The 16530-nt window shown below is 33.8% G+C and overlaps 1 long non-coding RNA gene and 1 pseudogene across 1 annotated transcript; both read left to right on the plus strand.

Annotated features, from left to right (window-relative positions):
• The first annotated feature begins 350 nt into the window (after positions 1-350).
• LOC133862717 (U-box domain-containing protein 33-like) lies at positions 351-5993 on the plus strand (annotated as a pseudogene).
• Positions 5994-12248: 6255 nt separating this feature from the next.
• Positions 12249-13494, plus strand: LOC133864909 (uncharacterized). Its single transcript, XR_009899581.1, has 3 exons — positions 12249-12368; positions 13022-13144; positions 13389-13494. It is a non-coding gene; the product is annotated as an uncharacterized LOC133864909 (long non-coding RNA).
• The last annotated feature ends 3036 nt before the right edge of the window (positions 13495-16530 follow it).

Below are 16530 nucleotides of genomic sequence, written 5' to 3' on the forward strand. Positions count from 1 at the left end.
CTGCAGACAAACAGTCCCTTTTACTCAGAAAACGTACAATCCAGAGAAGCTACAGCTAGACCTCAGAAACTTCACAGAACCAACAAAACCCTTGACCTCAGGTCTTCGCTTTTAATACTTAATTACAAAAAAAAAAAAAAAAAAAGAAAAGAAAAAAGTCTATGCTTTTTAATTTGTCAATTATTTTGTGCTGAAGAATATTTGATTCTTATAAATATTCTCTTCAGAAAGTGAAGGGTAGCCAAAACTTTCCGGCCAGTACTTGTTGCAATATTGCTGTGGGGTGACTTGTGAATCCCTGGTGTCTGCAGCGTTAACTTCATTAGCTTTCCAAAAGAAACATTTGGGACATGGGAAGCAGGCATGAGAATTTAGAGGATCCGATGGCAATCGTGATTGAGGATATGATATACGTTGCTGTGGGAAAAGAAGTGAAAGAGTTCAAATCAATCCTGTTGTGGGCTTTACAGAACTCTGGAGGAAAGCGAATTTGCATCCTTCACGTTCATCAACCTGCACAGCTCATCCCCTTTAGTAAGTCCCAAATCCATGCAAATCCATGTATTATTTTCGGCTGGGGTTCTATATCTGATGAAAATGCACTTTTTTTCCTCTGAAGAATTTGGCTTTTCTTGCCTAATTTCCAGTATTTTCAAGTGGGATTTATTTGAGTTTTTTCCTTCTTGATTTGCATTTGCAGTGGGTACAAAAGTTCCAGCAAGCTCACTGAAGGAAAAGATAGTGGGGGAGCACCGGGAAACTGAAAGGCAAAAAATGCATGAGATCCTGGATGAATACCTTCGTTTCTGTCGCCAAACGGGGGTATAGATTCTTCTGCCGTCTCTTTAATTTACCACATTTTTTTGTTCGTTTTATTCACTTTTCTTTTTTCCTTTCGCCGTTAAATTTAGATTAGAAAAAACTTCACTTATAATTCCTGATCTTTCATCATTTTTGTTTGAAAAAATGTACACAAACTTTAAACAGCATCAATTTAGGGTATCCATTCTTTAATTTTTTTCAATTTCAACTCCCCGTTAGAATTTTCCGTTAGATCATGTCAAAATTCTTAAAATACCCATTTATTTTTTAGGAAAAAGAAAAGAATGATTTAGGTGTTGGTCATAATTGAATGGAATCTGAAAACATACCCATGCCTAAATCTTTGAAAAAAGTTTATAATTTTTTTAAAAAAAAAAAAATTGAAAGATTGATATTCTAAATTGACACTTTAAAAAATTTGGGTACTTTTTTTTCAAAAGTAATGAAAAATCAAAGGTTATAAGTAAAGTTTTCCCTTTAGATTATCTCATTATTGGCTAGAAATAATTTTTTTTTTCTTTAAACTGGGTTGGAATTTTTTTCGTTTTTTATTAAACTTAATTACATGTATCCAAAATAAACATGAACCTCAAATGCACGTAAGAATCTAGAGATCGAGTGGCTTTTGAGATGCTGCATGGATTGGTACATTAATATATAAGTGTCGAGTTTTCTCATTTATTTTAAAATCTAAGGTACGGGCACAGAAACTGGAAATTGAAATGGACCGTATCGAGAAGGGAATTTTAGAACTGATCTCTAGGCACCAGATCAAGAGGCTTGTTATGGGAGCAGCGGCAGAGAAGCACTATAAACGGTACAAACAACATGATCGAAAACTTTTTCCACATCATCATGCATGTCCATTAATGATCATCATATCTAATGGATTGAATTGCTCTACTACATGCTCTTGACATTGCAGAAAAATGACAGAACTCAAGTCTAATAAAGCTAAATATGTGCGCGAACAAGCACCTATTTCCTGTCATATACAATTTATCTGCAAAGGCCATCTCATCTTCACCAGGTTTGGCACACAGTTTCTGTTAATTACTCTTTTTCATGCAACCGTGACATTATATATACGTAATCCCAAAAGTTTAATTATGGATTTATGATAGTACGTATGAAAGTAAAGATTATATTAGTAATGCAAAGTAGCATATGGAATATAGGGAAGCAAGTGCAGAGATGAGTGGAAGGGGAGAATCAAACCTCATGAAATCACGGTCTGTTACTTTGGGGCACGAAAGGAACAGCATGAGTGAAATCCGAGAATCAGACTATTTGAGATCACAATCATCTGTTGCAGCGGGGCACAATAGGGATAGTAGTGGAAGGAGGATGAGCATCTTAGATATGATCTCTTTACCGGCAGGCAGCGCTAACGAAGAGGCTTCATCTCCAAAGACTAGTCCTTCGGCTTCTGATCATGAATGGGATGGCTTAAGAAGGAGTCCCTCCTGTTCGGTTTGCTCAACAAGCTCTCCCAAAAGAGGGGTTGATGTAACTCTGACTGCATGGAATGAGCCGAATGAGAATGGGCTACCGCCCTCTAGCACACCCTCTCCGGCGTCGGCTTATTCAAGAATCTCTTATGTGGAAGTCGGATCTCCATTGCTGCAGCCACAGAGTCCAAGATTGGTATGTGCAGAACATTTTCATTTTTGCCTGTGTTTATATATATATATATATATATATATATATATATATATATATATATATATACAGTATCAGTATTTTTGTAATCATAATCTCAAATTTTTAATTTTTGCAATGTTGGTATTTTAAGAATTTTTCTCTCCCACATTTTGGCCGTGGGTTAGTCCAAATCCACGGCTTGCCGTGAGTCTAGAGAATTTTCAATTTTTCTAAGGGGAATTTTAATAATAAAAAATTGATGAAATTAAAAGGAAAAAATTCTTGAAATACCGACATTGCAAAAATTAAAAAATTCGATGTTATAATTGCAAAACACTGAAATTCTGGGGTTAATCGGGTAAGTGAAGTTTTCCTTGTATAGTTATGAAGCATGTGGACGCTTTGAGTTATGGTTTGGATTAGGATCATTTATAATTATTTGTCCGAATTTGAGAGAATTCAAACAGGTGATTGTGAGAGACCACTTATGGGACGACTAAATAAAAATTGGGCTACCCAACCACTTATCCGGTCAGGTGCATGGGTCCCATAACTAGTCATTCAAAATCACATTCCCGAATTTTTTCAAGTTCGAACAAATAATTGTAGAGAATCTTTATCCTTAAATTTTTGGGTTTTTATAATTAAGAAGTGTTTTAGCTTTCTCTTTAGCATTTATTCATCGAAATTGATCAAATATTAAGTAATTAAGGGTCCGTTTGGGGTTTATAGTTCAAGAAATGAGATTTTAAAATGTGTTTTTAAATTAAAAACACAATTAAGAGTTTGATAAAATCGCAATTTGACCTTTAAAATTGTTTGTTTTTTAAAAAAATCAAATTATCTGCGATTTGAAATTGCAATTTTTTTAAAAAGCAATTCTAAATATTCATTTTCTATGATGTAGTTTAAAATCAACTTTTATCCTCAAAATCATGATACTAAACGCATACTAAACAATATAAAAAAGGTTTTAAATTTAATCGTTTAACGGATCCTAGCAGGATGGAAGTTTAGATAATACTTTTTATGAGCAACTTCAACAAGTGATGGCGGAGAACGAAAAAGAGACACTCAGGCGTCTGAAAGCAGAAAGAGATATGATTGATGCTAAACACCGGGTAATTAGGATTTTAGTTATTTTGAACTTCTTCGCCATTTTCTGAAAGATAATCTGATGCAAATTGCTGATCGATAATCCAACGAACAGGGCCAAGAAGAGTTGAGGCAAAGAAAAGAAGTGGAGGAAGCACTAGTGAAGGCAAAAGAAGAGATTGAAAAGGTGAAGAACCAGAAAGACCAAGTAATGGAAGAACTCAGGGTTTCTCAAGAAAATGAAATATCATTAAAGAATATTCAAATTGCAGAGTTACACAAAAAGATGAACGAGTTGCTGATGGAGCGTGATAATGCGCTGAAAGAAGTTGAAGGGCTAAGAAGGATGCTTGATGATTATGATCAGTTCTCTGAGTTCCCACTCTCTGAGCTTGAAGAAGCGACTCAAAAATTTGATGAATCCCGAAAAATTGGACAAGGAGGATATGGAAACATTTACAAAGCTCTCTTGCGTCAAAAAGAGGTTGCAATCAAGATGCTACAATCTCTTGACACCCATGGCACCTTACAGTTCCAAATGGAGGTTTGTCTATTATATTCATTCGAAAATCACTGCAATGACCTTTTTATTTTTTTTTTAGTTATATATTTATGAGTAATATTAAATAATATACAGTTATTTTACCCCAATATTGATCTCATGGGGCTGATGTGTTAATGTAAAAAAAAAATGATAACGTTACATGCTACATTCTATCCTACTAGGCTGATGTGGTTGTCTGTGCCAGTCAACACTTCTACTCTTTTTTTTAACAAGAATTGATTCAAGGGTTGATGGGATGCCCATCAGCCTAATAGGATTAATAGAGGGTATAGCATTTAGTATTACTCAAAATAATCTAAGGAATTAAGGATTGATGGATATAGTATAGTATGTGTAATTTTAAATACTCAACTCTTATATCATTGGGCTAATGTGGTAGTGTCGTCCATCAATCTTTAATTATATATATATATATATAAAAGCTTATCCAAATATATACTAACGGGCATTGCGGTATTAGTCAATTAAGGGTCCGTTTGAGATTACGATTTTATAGACAAAAAGTGTGATTTTAAACCAAATCGCAGAAAATGAACCGTTTGGGAATTACGTTTTTAAAAAATTGCAATTTGAAAACTCAAAAAACTGTTTTTTCAAATCGCATGCAATGTGGTGCTTTTTTGAAAATGCAGAATTTTAAAGGCTAACATGCGATTTTAAAGGTCAAATTGCAATTTTGCCAAACGCTTAACTGCGTTTTTAAAGGTCAAATTGCAATTTTGCCAAACGCTTAACTGCGTTTTTAAAAATCACTTTTTCAGATTGCACATTTTAAAATCGCTAATTTAAAATCGTACATTTTGAAATCGCAATTCCAAGTGAACCCTAAGTGGAATGACAGTTGAAAATGTAATATTCCTCATATGATGTTAGCACCTAGACCAGGTTGCTTTGGTTTTCTAGCTAGGTTGTTGAATTTATTGATATCTAGGTTACATACTTCCATGAGCGGTTCACAAAATATTTACTTTTTAAATTAATTTTGTTAAAGTTTTCACCATTTAAAAGGGATAATGCATATATATATATATATATGCAACAACAACAATTTGCTTTTAAAGAATAGAATGAAGTTAGACCAAAAAGTTGGCATTTCTTGATCTCATTTGTTGTTTGTATATATATTATATATGATCTGCAGGTTAGTGTATTGAGTCAGCTGAGGCACCCCAATCTTGTGAAACTCATTGGATCCTGCCCGAAGGTTTTTGCGCTCATCTACGAGTATCTTCCCAACGGAAGCCTTGAAGATAGACTGATCAACATGAGGGACAACACTCCTCCATTATCATGGCAAACTCGAATACGCATCGCCACAGAGTTGTGCTCTGTCCTTGTGTATCTCCACTCTGCTAAACCCAGCATAGTGCATGGTGATTTGAAACCCTCAAACATCCTCCTTGATGCCAACTTTGTTTGTAAACTAAGTGACTTTGGTATCTGCCGTATTTTATTGCCTCATGCAAGTTCAAGCAACAACACAACGACATTGACTCATATAACTATCCCGAAGGGCAGTCCCGGTTTCATAGATCCCGAGTTCCTTGAAACAGGAGTGCTTACTTTGAAGTCTGACGTTTACTCGTTTGGAATCATTTTACTACAATTGTTGACTGGGAGACTACCTTTCCGGATATCAAATGAAGTGAAAAATGCTCTGGATGCTGGAAATTTGAAAACTCTCTTAGATCCTTTGGCTGGAGACTGGCCGATTGTGGTTGCTCAAAACTTGGCTCGCTTGGGATTGAGATGTTGTGACTGGAATCGAAGTAACCGGCCGGACCTCAAGTCAGAAGTCTGGAAGGTACTTGAACCAATGAGGGCCGCTTCATGTGGAGCCTCATTTTCATCCTAGCTGGGATCCTGAAGACCATTGATATTGCCCACCCCTTCTTCTTCTTCTTCTTCCATTTTTTTTATTTTTTTATTTTTTATAAATGAGAAATACTATTTAATATTCTTACTACTTACATAAGTAAAAGTATGTGTCTTATAGATTTAATGGTTAATTAATTTTAAAAGATGAAGATGAGAAGGATGAGAGAATATTAAAAATAATGTTTTGACTCTTTATTACATTTGTCTCATTTCCTAGTTAGGTTTTCTGTCTATGATGTAATAATAGAAATGTCTCAAGTACTTGTACAATTCCTCTTAGTGTATACTGGTCACTTAGAACAATATTTGCTACATGATTTCCACCACACGCCCCCCCCCCCCCCCCCCCCCCTTCCAAACCTCAACTCAAAAGAGCTACGTAACTGAAAAGAAATTGCCATCACAATTATCTTTTTCAACTATTAATTTTTATAACTCTGAATCTTTTATTACTTTATAATTAAATATTTAAATTTTAAAAAGTGTCAATTTATAAAATATGTATTCTCATTTTCTTCCTTTAATAAAATATCTATTCATTAAAAAAATTATTTCCGTACAATAAACCTGAAAATGTTGAATTTTCTTTATTGGGTTTGAATTAAATATGGTTAGGATGGCGAAAGGATGACTTCCTCCTTCATTGACTTTTTTTTTTGCTGATATATATAATTAATATATACCTTATTTCGAACTTTGATACATGGTTTCTTAACTAATTGTCTTTCTATTAACTTGTACATATATCTACAAAATAAAAAACCATATAATATTTGGATGTAAATAATTTTCTTTTGGTAAACTTAATAAACTATTATAGTTTATAGTACAAAATTCCTCTTGTGCCGGGAGGTAGAATGCTTTACGGTGAATGATTGAAATAATGAGATGGGTTTGGTGTCATTTTATAAATCTATCATTAATAATTTAAATTTGTAGAATCCACGTATGGTCCTACAAAATTTAAGGGATAATTGCATCATTAGTCCATGTAGTATGTCATAATTACAAATCATTCCCTATAGTTTAAAAAGTTCATAGGAGGTCATTGTGATAAATTATAATTACAAATTGATTACTGGAGTCAAATTCTGTTAAATTTTTTGACAGATTCTATTAAATGCTACGTTAGCGCCACGTCAAACCAATAAGATGGCGACACATTTCCATCTTAATAAAAAAAAATATAAATTTATTAAAAAATAAATAAATAAACTTATTTTTTAAAAAAAGAAGAAAAAATAAATAAAAAATAAATAAAAAAATAAATAAAAAGGGAAGGGAAGGGCAAAGGGGTGGCTGGGCCACCCCCCCCAGCCAATGGGCCTCAACTCAAGGGAGATATGATAGGCCATTATTAGGCCGACTGAACATAAAAGTGATAAGATTTTCATGCCATTGTTAAAAGGATTAACCCGTGGTATCCAATGAGGTCCACGGTCCATTTCGGCGGCTGAATTGTAGCTGGATTGATTGATTTAGATTTTGCAATTCGTCTAATATTTTCTAGGGCTGAAATTTCTTTTATGTGATCCAGCAAACTGGATACATGCAGGAATTTAACAATATATTAGTTGGTTAAAATTAAGAATTTTTATCCGTTTGATAATATGGATCGAATTAAAATTGACATATATAATAATACTCTATTATCTGAATTTGATACGTAAAAATGAATTACAACCCCTAATATTTTTTACTGAACGAATATTGTCTATCAATATGAGCTACTAATATTTTTAATTTTCCCTAATGATTTTTCTCTTAATTATCAACAAAATGGTGGGTATAGCCTTTTAAGTAGTATCATTATTAGTTTGATTTCAAATTTCAAGTTCTCTCAATTCTCGCATGATGCAAATTTTTTTCAAATTGATTTGTAATTAACCTCTTAAAGCGATATGTGTCATTTAAGTTAACATGCCATTAAAAAAAATATTTATATATTTTTCATATACAAAAAACACATGTCAATATTAGAGTTGGTTTGTAAAAATTTTTACAAACCAATTTGTAAGACATTTCTATTGATTCTTGCACGCCAATGTTAGCTAGTCAGTTAGTGCATCCTCATCAATTTGGATAACAATTTATTATAGTAAATAAAAATCTGATTGAGAAATAAAAAAATAAATAAAGGATTTTTTTTCTAAATTAGATTGATTTTTTTATTCAGTTTGTTAAATTATTATTATCTTTAAAATATATAGTATTTGTATATAAACTTTTAATAAAATTAACAGTAACTTGTCTTAAAAGAAATAAATTAATCATAATAAAGACACAATAGGGCATTTACATGGAGCTAGCCAAAATAGCTATAAGGTTATTTTGGTTAGTCTGATAGTGAAAAATTCTCAAAATAGTTAACGTTTTGTTGAGCACTCATTCTCAATAATGTTTAATTTATATTAATAAAAAAAATTAATTTGATCTTTTTTTTTTTTTTAAAGAACAGTGGAAGTAGATAATTCTCTCATTTTTTTTTTTTTTAGAATAGTGCAAGTAGATAAAGAACGAATTTTTTAAATGAAGAAGTATTGAAAGTAAGTAGCTAATTAAAAGAACAAAAAAAAGAATGGTTCTTTAGCTAAATTTTAAATAAATATTTACCGAGCAAATATGAATGCTCTAAACATAAAGGCCATGGAGTACAACAGTCAACAGTTAAAGGCCAGCTATTTTGTACATATGCAAGGGCCTAGATCACGCCGGTCAATGCCATTAATACACTGACAAGCAACGCTATACATGTTTATTGAATTTTAAAATTATTATTAAATTTGAAATAAATTATTATTAAATTTTGATTAAATAATAATTTTAAGGGTTAAATACATAATTTTCCCATGTAGTTTGAAAACTTTATTTTTTTGTCTCCTGAGTTTTACTTTTTATCATAGGTGGTACTTGTGATATGTGAAAAGACGAAAATGGTACCTTCGTCTAATTTTCCATCCAAACCTAACGTCCAGCCACGCCATCCTACAGGTGTCGGCTTGCATGCGCGACACCTGTCCCCATGATACACTTCAACGCTGACGTGGCTATCATTTTTCTTTATTATTATTTGTTAAAACCACCCCAACAATTTTTTTTTTTAAAAAAAAAAAATCTTTAAAATAATATATATATATATATGGTACAAAATATATTTATTTTTTTTTTTTTTTTTGACATATCCGCATAAGAGGAGGAGGGGGGATTCAAACTAGTAACCTCAATTTCATGTGGCGTGGTCCCCAGCTGATTGAGCTACTCCTTGGAGGCAAAAATATATTAATTGTGTACAAAGTACCATGTGTGATATATTTATAAAACCAAGGTACCATTTCTAGTAATTATTTAAACCACAAGGGCCACATCATGAAATCTATAAACCACAAGGGTATACATTGAGAAAAAAAATTGTGTTTAAGTAACAAACATTTGGTCATTTTTTGGGTTATATCAATTGGTCACACAGATTATTTTGTGTTTCCAATTGTTACACAAGACTGATAGCATTTTTATTTATTTATTTATTTTATGAAGGGTTCAATTCTTGTCAACATATTATTTTGATACACGACAGTCATATAGGTTACTTTTAGTTCAAAACAGGCATACCAAATATATCAAATATTATTTTTGTACAAAGTACCATTTGTGATATAATTACAAAAACAAAGTATTATTTTCGGTACTCATTAAAATCACATTGGGCATATCGTGAAATTTATAAAATGGTGGTGGCCGGCCACCCCATGTGGCCCAAAGGGGTGGCTGGGCCACCCCAACAATTATTATTATTTTTTTTTAAAGAACCACAATTTTTTTTTCCAATAGATACCCCTGTAGTTTTATAATTTTCAGGACTAAGCTCTTAAATCATATAGCATATCATGTCGCTATCTCTCCAAAAGCCTACTCTCACTATCTCTCCAAAAGCCTACTCTCACTCAAGACTGGAGAATCTCTCCTATTATCTCTTAGATCATGTCGACTATTCCACCAACATCTAGCTGGTCGGCTATACATGTTAACCGAAGTGCAAACTTCTGTGCCCATCATGTGGTAAACTGGACCGCAACTAGGTTTTTATCTAGCTGCATTCTCAATTTCTCTTTCTGCTTTGGATCCTTTCCTCCATGTTTTGGAAGGGAATCCATTTCTTCTTTTCTGGTGCCTTAAGCACTTTTTTAAGCTCTTTCTGTTGTATTTACAAAAAAAAAAAAAAAAAAAATGAGCAAAGTGTACTTGTTAATGTGTCAATATGAGCTACTAATATTTTTAATTTTCCCTAATAATTTTTCTCTTAATTATCAACAAAATGGTGGGTATAACCTTTTAAGTCGCATCATTATTAGTTTGATTTCAAATTTCAAGTTCTCTCAATTCTCGCATGATAGCAAATTTTTTTCAAACTAATTTGTAATTAGCCTCTTAAAGCGACATGTGTCATTTAAGTTAACATGCCATTAAAAAAAATATGGGAAAAATATATATTAGCCTCCCAAAATACCACCTTTTTTCCGGATGGCCCCCCAAACTACCAATGCTTAGATTCTGGCCCCCCAAACTACCACTTTCTGATTTTTTGACCTCATCCGTCCATTTATGCCTTCAATTTTAAACAGAATTCCGAAAATAACCCTCCTACACTTTGAAATTCTCACAGTTAAGGGAGGGGTATTTTCGGGTTTTTGACAAATTTCTGTTAGAATTAACGGTATAAATAGACGGATGGGGCCAAAAAATCATAAAGTGGTAGTTTGGGAGGTCGGAGTGCAAGTGTTGGTAGTTCGGGGTGCCATCCGGAGAAAGGGTGGTAATTTGGGGGGCTAATATATATTTTTTCCAAAAAATATTTATATATTTTTCATATAAAAAAACACATGTCAATATTAGAGTTGGTTTGTAAAAATTTCTATCCATTCTTGCACGCCTATGTTAGCTAGTCAATTAGTGCATCCTTATCAATTTGGATAACAATTTATTTTAGTAAATAAAAATCTGATTGAGAAATAAAAAAATAAATAAAGGATGCTTTTTTCTAAATTAGATTGATTTTTTTTATTCAGTTTGTTAAATTATTATTATCTTTAAAATATATGGTATTTGTATATAAACTTTTAATAAAATTAACAGTAACTTGTCAAGAAATCAATTAATCATAATAAAGACACAATAGGGCATTTACATTGAGCTAGCCAAAATAGTTATAATGTTATTTTGGGTAGTCCGTAGCGAAAAATTCTTAGAATAGCTAACAATTTGTTGAGCACTCATTCTCAATAGTTTATAATTTATATTAATAAAAAAAATTAATTTGATCTTTTTTTTCTTAAAGAACAGTGAAAGTAGATAATTCTCTCATTTTTTTTTTTTTTTAAGAATAATGCAAGTAGATAAAGAATGAATTTTTTAAATGAAGAAGTATTGAAAGTAAGTAGCTAATTTTAAAAAACAAAAAGTAGGAGTGTTCTTTAGCTAAATTTTAACTAAATATTTACCGAGCAAATATGAATGCCCTAAACATAAAGACAATGGAGTACAACAGTTAAAGGCCAGCTATTTTGTACATATGCAAGCCCCTAGATCACGCGGGTCAATGCCATTAATACACTGACAATTGATAGTCTATAACGAGACAAGTAATGCTATACATTTTTATTGATTTCTAAAATTATAATTAAATTTAAAATAAATTATTATTAAATTTTAATTTAGTGGTAATTTTAAAAGTCATATCAAAAAGCACGAGAGTTAAAGTAAAGTGTATATAACATTTCTCCTTTTGCGCCGATCTCGGAAGCTACCGACAATCAACAAATTAATTAAAGAATTTATCTTAAATTTACCCAAAGTTTTATCAAATCAAAACACCTATTTTTCAATGAAAAAAAAAATGATAAATTTACAACAACACCACAATAACTGCACAAAACTCTCTCATATAGGGGTGTGCCCCACACACTGAGCTCTACCCCATGTGAGGGGTATTGTGAAGTTGTGGTGTTGTTGTGTAGGAATCAAGGCCCTACCCCCTCACATGGGGTAAAGGTCAGAGTGTTGGGCCCACCCCGGCCTATATGAGGGAGTGTTGTGCAGTTATTATGGTATTGTTGTAAATTTATCATTTTTCTATGATGAAATATAGATGGGCATGTAACAATCAAATACATTTTGGCTGGGCTTTTCTCGCTTAGATATTAATTAGGAATTTATTTGATTTTTTTTTTTAATTGGTTTGCGGTGGGTGGAAAAGCTCCAGCTAGCTCACCGAAGGAAAGTATTGTAAGGGAATACCATGAAACGTACTGAGAGGCAAAAAATGCATGAGATCATGGATGAATATCTTCTCATCTGTCGCCAAAAGGGGGTATAAATCCTTCTTAATTTATTTTTTTAGGACATTTTTCTTGTAAATTAGTTTTTTTTTTTTTTATCTTCTTTTTTTTTCATTTTTTTTTGGTGGTAAATATAAACAGAAATAGTTAAAGATGTAGGAGGAATGCTACATATCATCCCCTTGTCCTCTTTTTGTCCTCCCAAAATTGATGTGGCTCTTAAAATCACCATTGAATTTATGATAGATCATTGTTGGATTTTGATCCAATGGTGATTTTAAGAGCCACATCAATTTTGGGAGGACAAAAGGAAGACAATGGGATAATATGTAGCATTCCTCCTTGTAGACTGCATGCATGTCCAATAAAGTTGACATAAGAGTTGGCCGGTGATAATTAAGTTCAAAACTTGACAAAAATAATTAGCACGTACGTACCAATTCACATGTTAGACCCAATGAAATAATAGGTGGTTTTTTACTTAAGCTCTAGATAATATTATACGTAATAGGGTTTAAGGCTTTAAGCATTCAATTAATTAGGTTAATTATCTAATAGTTTGGAACTTCCAAGGTTCGTAATATTTGATAGCTAGTTTAAGTCGTTCCAGTGAGTCCTTTCGAACAATTAATTGCTGATCAATTTCTGATATATTATTATATTAATATGGTTTTTCAAAATCTAGGCACCGGCTCATAAGCTGATAGCAGAAACGGGGCTGTGTTGAGAAGGAAATTGTACAACTCGTCTCTCGGAATGGGATCAGGAAGCTTGTCATGGGAGCAGCAGCAGAGAAGCACTATGGAAGGTATCCAAGAATATACCTTTATATCCCACTTTTAACTTAGTTATTATGCTGGCGTGGCAGGATCTAAAAATATTATTGATGTCAAAAATGGTGCTTTAATTTTCAGTCTGTTTTCTTGTTAATTTGTTGAACTTTCTTATGTTGGTGATCATGATTAAATACCTTATGGTTAATTTTCGGGAACTTGGTGCTTGTACACTCACCTTTGGATCGATATTTGCTTCACTACTGGTTGACATTGCAGAAAAATGATGGATCTCAAGTCTAATAAAGCTAAATCTGTGCGCCAACATGCACCAGTCTCCTGTCACATACAATTTATCTGCAAGGGCCACCTCATCTTCACCAGGTTTGTTTGACAGTTTTGTTAATTAATTACACTTTAATGATGGTATGCATAAAACTACTGGAAAAATATAAGAAAGGCAAAAGGCATATTAGATTATTTGTATTTTATCACAGAGATCTGTAGAGAAATATGGTGTCCAATTATTAGGAATAACCGATTCTCAAGTAGTGCAACAAAGTTACATTAGCCCAAAGACTCACAACCAAAAGTAGAAGAAAGATAAAAACTAATGCTCCGTTTGTTTCGGCGTAAAATGATTTCGGCATTTTACGGTGTTTGTAAGGGCGAAAATAATGGTCAATGAAAATCATTTTCAGTTTGACCGTAAAAGCTTATTTAATTTTCGGAAAACGATTTACGGTTTTTAAAACCGTAAATCGTTTTCCGAAATTAAACTCTTCGTCCTTACACGCACGTTTGATATCCGATTGTCAGAATTTAGCAATTGTCGGTCGTCGGAATCCAATCGGCGCCGGAGTCCGACAACATCTGGTCGCCGATATCCTGCCGGCGTTGGATTCTGGTCACCAACGCCAGATTCCGGTCACCAGATTCTGGCTGGAATATGGCAGGAATCCGGCCGGCTCTTGCCGGATCTGGCCAAAACGGCCGGATATGACCGGATCCGGCCATTGATCGGGCTGGATCTAGAAGATTCCGATCGGATATGACTTGATCCGGCCATTGATCCAGCCGGATCCGGTCAAACTTTCTCGCCGGAATCTGACAACGGCGACCGGACGTTGCCGGATTCTGGCGGCATTTGTCAAACTCTGATTTTTGCATTTTGTAATTTTTTCGTGCGAGCCAAACACCGAAAAATATTTTCAAGAAAATCATTTTTCCTGAAAATGATTTTGTCGAAATTATTTTACGAAGGAAATCATTTTACGTCGAAACAAACAGAGCATAAATGGAAAATGTTATTCTTATTTATGAAATAATACAACAATAGAAAAAACATGAGTTGGACAACACACTAGCACAAGATAGAAGAAGGTTTTTGTGGGATATGATGGAATGAATGACTTGGAAGCATGCCTAGGGTATATATATAAGGGTTAGGGAAGGGTTCTAGAGTATTCTCACACTTAACTAGGAAGATAAACATGACTTTTCATGTGACCAAGGAAGAACAACGAATTTGTACATGAAATAATAATAATGTTCCTTGGTAAGGTATAAGGTTGTATTGAAAGATGAAGTGGGTAGAATAAGGGTAGTGATGGTTAGCTGACCAAGGTAGAAGATGGTAGAGTGGAAAGACTAAGAAGTAGAGAATGACATGTGTCATCCATCATGTGCAAGTGAGTCCCTCCACATTTAAAATTACGTTAGTTCCTCACTACATCACTCAAAACAAGAAAATTAATAATTGTGGATTCTAGAAAATACACTTTAAAATTTAACACTCCCCCTTAAAATGATTTTCTAGAAATGATACCAAGCTTCTCTCTTACGAATTCAAATGGACCTTTAGAAAGTGACTTGTGAAGATGTCAGCAATGTTGTCCTTACTTTTCACATCCAAAACTTCAATTAAACCCATTAGCACATTTTCACGAATAAAATGATGCTCAATCTCAATATGCTTTGTCCTTGCGTGACAAACCAGATTTGTTGCGAGCTTTAAAGCACTTTGATTGTCACCATAGATAATTGTTGGTTTGTGAATTGGTGAATAAATATCCTCGATCAGCAGACGTAGCCAAACACATTCTTGTGCAGCAAGAGATGCCGCTTTGTACTTTGCCTCAGTTGTTGAAAGAGATATCGAATCTTGTTTCTTTCTACACCAAGAAATATAAGATGAACCACATGAGAAAGCATAACCGGATGTAGACTTCCGGTCATCCAAGTCACCACCCAAATCAGCATCGGAAAATCCATGTAGCTCAAAGGCACCTCCTTTCTTAAAGAAAAGGCCCATGTCAATTGTAGAATATATATACTTCAAGATACGTTTTGCCGCCTCTAAATGTGGTTTTCGTGGTGCTTGCATGTAACGACTAACAAGGCCAACCGAGAATGCAATGTCGGGTCCTGTAATAGTTAAGTAGATCAAACTTCCTACAAGAGCCCGATAAGGACGAGGATCGGGAAGAAGCTTGCCCTCTTCACGCCTTAGCTTAATGTTCGTATCAAGAGGAGTAGAGCACCACTTGCTTTGGTTCAACCCAAATCTTCCTACAAGCTTCTTTGCATAACTTTGTTGTGACACAAATATTCCACCCTTGAGATAGCTAACTTCCAAACCAAGAAAATGACTAAGCTCTCCCAAATCTTTCATCTCAAACCAAACAGAAAGTTCAGCTCGAAGCTTTGCAATTTCTTCATTATCGTTGCCAGTAACAATCATGTCATCAAAGTACAAGAGAACAATGACATGCACCTTGCTTTGCTTCTTAACAAACGAACTAGAATCTGAGTTAGAAGCAAAATAGCCACAAAATTGTAAGTATTCGGCAATCTTACCATACCAAGCTCTAGGTGCTTGCTTTAATCCATATAAGGCATTCTTTAGCTTGCATACATATTCCGGGTGCACTTGAGAAACATAACCATCAGGCTACTCCATGTAGATATCTTTGTCAATTTCACCATATAAAAAGGCATTTTTTACATCAAGCTGTCATAGCTCCCACTCATGATGTGCTGCCAAGGAAATGACAACTCTAACGGAAATCATCTTTGCAACCGGACTAAATGTCTCATCATAATCCTCCCCATACTTTTGAGAGAATCTACGAGTAACCAGTCTTGCCTTGTATCTATCAACACTGCTATCTGCCTTACGTTTGATTTTGTAAACCCATTTGCAAGTGATAGGCTTCACTTCCTTAAGCTTTGGCACGAGATCCCATGTTTGATTTTTTATGAGAGCACTCATCTCATCATTCATAGCACTATCCCACTCCTTAACACCTGTGGCTTCATTAAAACAAGAAGGTTCACAATCATCAATAGAATTAGCAAGAAAACATGAGTGCATGCTCACCAAATATCCATCCTTATACCGAGCTGGCAATATGACTTT

This window comes from Alnus glutinosa, chromosome 3 (genome assembly GCF_958979055.1).
Source record: "Alnus glutinosa chromosome 3, dhAlnGlut1.1, whole genome shotgun sequence".
NCBI classification, from domain to species: domain Eukaryota; kingdom Viridiplantae; phylum Streptophyta; class Magnoliopsida; order Fagales; family Betulaceae; genus Alnus; species Alnus glutinosa.